This window comes from Nannobrachium achirus, assembly GCF_963921795.1.
Source record: "Nannobrachium achirus genome assembly, chromosome: 1".
Lineage (NCBI taxonomy): Eukaryota > Metazoa > Chordata > Actinopteri > Myctophiformes > Myctophidae > Nannobrachium > Nannobrachium achirus.
Window position 1 is genome coordinate 5565699 of NC_137810.1, and position 4064 is coordinate 5569762.

Consider the following 4064-nt stretch of genomic DNA (forward strand, 5'->3'; position numbering starts at 1 on the left):
CCTTTTAGTAGACCTTGTACCAGTGAACTGTACCGTCATGAAACTGTACCTTTTCCTATGCAAACCTCTAATAAAGTCTTCAATCAATCAATCAGAATGTGCTTTGCACTGACTTGTAGACCTGTTTGAGCGTTGAGTGTAACTCAATGTGGGAGACAATAATTTAAATGATCAGTTTATTATCAACAGAACAACTGTTGCCGATTACATCCCAAACCTATTCTCCAATCCACAGAGCGTTGCCACGCTGTGGATTCGTCTATAGCAAAGTGTTGTTTTTTTCTTACATTTTTGTTTTATGAAGTGAGTCATATTGTGGCAACCAACTGTGCCAAGAGACATGATGTCTGTGGTGATATTTGATGTGGAGATCATATTGTTACACATGCAGCCATCATCATCATCATCATCATCATCCTCACAGCTGCAGCTCTGTATCAGTGTGTGTCTGATAATGACCCATCTCATCCTCAGGGTCCCTTGAAGGGGTTCCAAATGGACCCTTACTGTTATGTAAGGCTATGGGTCTTTGAATTCAAAAAGGTTTGAGAACCACTAAAGAAAGATATTGTTTCAGAAGGTAATTAACTTGCTATGACAAAAGCTCAGTTTGTTTAATTCATCTGGGACAATCTATAGGCAAAGTCTGCCCCCTGTCTGTCTCCATGCGGTGGTGCAGTGTGCTGTTGGTGCCATTTGATGCCCATAACAGTCAAGTAAACAGAGTGCATAAAGTCTGATCTTCACTAAGCTCTGGCAAGTTCCAAACCATATTTCTAAGTGTTTTGTTCCAAATAAATAGTCTTCCATTTTTTTGCAATTTTGCAAAGCAATAAGTATTCATTTCTTTGATAGTTTTATTGGATTTGTTTTTACTGGGTTTTTGTTAAAGGCCACACAAAGGTCATAAATATGCCATTTTGAGTGAACACTCCTGTTATTTTATGCCATGTGTTTTTTCAATGTGGATTTTGTTTATATTAACTCCAGATCATATATGTAGATTTTTAATCATCCTTGTTATCAATATTGCAGGATTTATCCTGCTACAGGAAAGCTCAAAAGAATTGGTAAAAACTGTTTTCTATTATATTTGCTGCTGTTTACTAATGTTTAAGTCATTTATAAACGCACAGATATGAGTTCCTATTTGAGAGAAAAGTCCACTTTGAAGGTAAGTAGCGTTTAACCACTTAAACCCCAGCATCTCTTTATTGTGGGGAAATCTTTTGTCAGAAAATAGCAGATCAACAATAACAGAAAACAGAACATACACTAGTATAGAGCCCTGAGGGACTCCAGTCAATCACATAGGGTTTAAGAGGTCAATGTTGTTTTAACCCAAGTATATTTGCACTGATTAACCAAGAGTTTAACTTACAGCTTTATGCTTCCTATGATGGTGAAGTTGAAAGGAGTGGGTCTTGGAATATATTTAAGTATAATAAATTATTAACTTTGGAGAAATTATTATTATTATTATTTTTTGTAGTGTGTGACTGTGTGACTGTTCAAATCTATTGAAATGAAATGCATTATTAAGTATGTTTTAGATTTGAAGATATGTTGGTCATGTGACTCTGTTTTAATATGCAAAGATGATAATAAATTGACTACAACAGTCTCTTCTCAATTCATTTGTTTGCTATCATAGACCCTTCTTTGCTCCCTTTGAAAATAAAGTTGGATTTTTATTACTGTCCAGACAAAACGTATTAATTAATCTGGATTAACATCTGGCTTGAGAATGGGGGAAAATACTTATATATGCTGTATATATATATTATTTTATTTTATTGACAATTAAATGATGACAGAGGTAGAGGGAATGAGTTTGTCCTCTCCTTGTTTCTTTACTTTGTGCTGAGCCTCTTATTAGGCTGTCAAAGTAAGTAAGTTCTGCTTTTCATGATTTTATTTGACAGAAAATCAATCTGTGGTTCGCAGACCATTATATTATACTTCTACGAGTCAGACCTGTCTCACTGTGTGGTAATGTGAGTTATATGACATACTTAAAGTGTGGTTCCTGTGGAAATAAGCCTCTGCTTTCTAGGATCTCCTTTTAGTTGACCTTGTACCAGTGATTTGTACTGTCATGAAACTGTACTTGTTTCTATTGCAATCTCCTAATACATTCTTCAATCAATCAATCAATGTTTCTGAATCTGCCCGGAACCAATATAGTGGTGTTGTGTGTCAGGTGAGGGGGACACGTTAGTGGTTGCACTTTCTTTCTCCATTTGAAGAACACGTGCGGCAGTTTAAGGTTTGTTATTGTTTGTCACAAGTTAGGTTGTTAAAGAACATGATATTGTAGTCCCTATAGTTGTGTTAGAGATTGTTGTATCAATTTGCAGGCATTGTTGTAATGTTATGGACGTTGTGTTATTATATTACAGTTTGTATGCAGGACAGGACGCAGCTGTTCTTGGACCCATTCATTCATTCTTCCATCTTCCTTCAGGTACGTTTGTTTGAAGTGCACGCAGAGGTGGAAAAAGTACGATTTGTTTTAAGTGAAATTATCAATTAGGCGATTTAGGAATACTCTCTTAAAAGTCCCAAAATGTACTTGGGCCTAGCCGCCTATATCAAAACGTACGTAAAAGTAAAACGCTTGTGCAGAATGTATGAAATGTATCCACGAGTTGCCTACGCCCCATTGTGCATTGCGCAAACGTCTGCATCGATCTTCCGCCGCCGATTTACAAGCTCACAACGGGTTGCATCTGCGACGCGACGTGAGCTTGTATGTCTGCTGTTAAACCCGGAAGTTTGGTCCTGATAGTCTCCAGAGGGGCCAGTTGCACCACCAGAACGTAAGTTCTGCCCTAAGTTAGGGAGTAAAGTCCTTAGGGAGTGTGCGATTTTAACGCGCGGTTGGTATGGTCCATAACGGGGGGGGATCATCAAATATTTTTTTTAGATCTTGGGGGGATCATGATTTTTTTCATTTTGGCTTTAGGGGGGCCATGCAACTTTAATTTGTCGAATTTTGTAATTAAAAATGCTTAGTTTGTTCTTTATCTAAATAACATCATCAAGTTAGTATACCCAGTTTCAACTATACATTGTCCCCTACATAGTTGATGGACTTGGTACATTCCAGTTGTTCTAATACATCCCTCGGCTCCTCCCCCTCCGGCTGCTCTCAGTGCGTCTCTGTGTTGTCGAAGCTCGCTGTGTGCAGTGCACACACAGGAGTTTCTCGTAGCAGCTGGACTGGATACATAGGCTAACAACCACCATATTTGTTACCAAGAGAGGAATATAGCATTAGAAAGAAAGGTGTAGTCTCTCTCTCTCTCTCTCTCTCTCTCTCTCTCTCTCTCTCTCTCTCTCTCTCTCTCTCTCTCTCTCTCTCTTTCTCTCTCTCTCTCTCTCTCTTTCTCTCTCTCTCTCTCTCTCTCTCTGCTGCGAAGTGGGAATTGGAGTCAGAAGGAGAGAGAAAAGACTCATGCACACTTTGTTGACTTGGTTGCTTGATGAATATCATGGAAAATAGATCAGTTACTCAATCTTAGTTTGGAGTGTTTTTGTAACCCCACTACAAGTCTAGAATAAAAAATGTACTTGAGTAAAAGTACCTAAGTATTGTCAAATGAAAGTCCCAAAGGTAAAAGTACTCATTATGCAGAATGTCCTGTTCTTTAATGATATTTTAAAAATAGCAGATCTACAAGCTCACAATGGAAGGCACGCAGGACAACTAACAACAACCCATATAAAACAAACATTATACACTTGATTGAAGTTCTTTATGGTGAGATGTTATGGAAACTGTACAAGATCACCACCAAAGCCCTTTCAACCTTCTCAAAGTTGCATAACAGAGATGTATGCAGCATCGTGACCACTCGACCATACCAGTGAGTAGCCTATATATTTGATTAATTGCTGGCCAAATAAATCTATCAATTTATGAAACATTTGCGCAGACCCGACTTTCAGACTATTTCTCATTATTCTGTACATGTGTTGTTGGCCTGAAACATGATGCAGCAGAAACACCTTGTTGTGAAAACATGCAGTATGCGTGCAAACACAGCCTGTGCGATTAT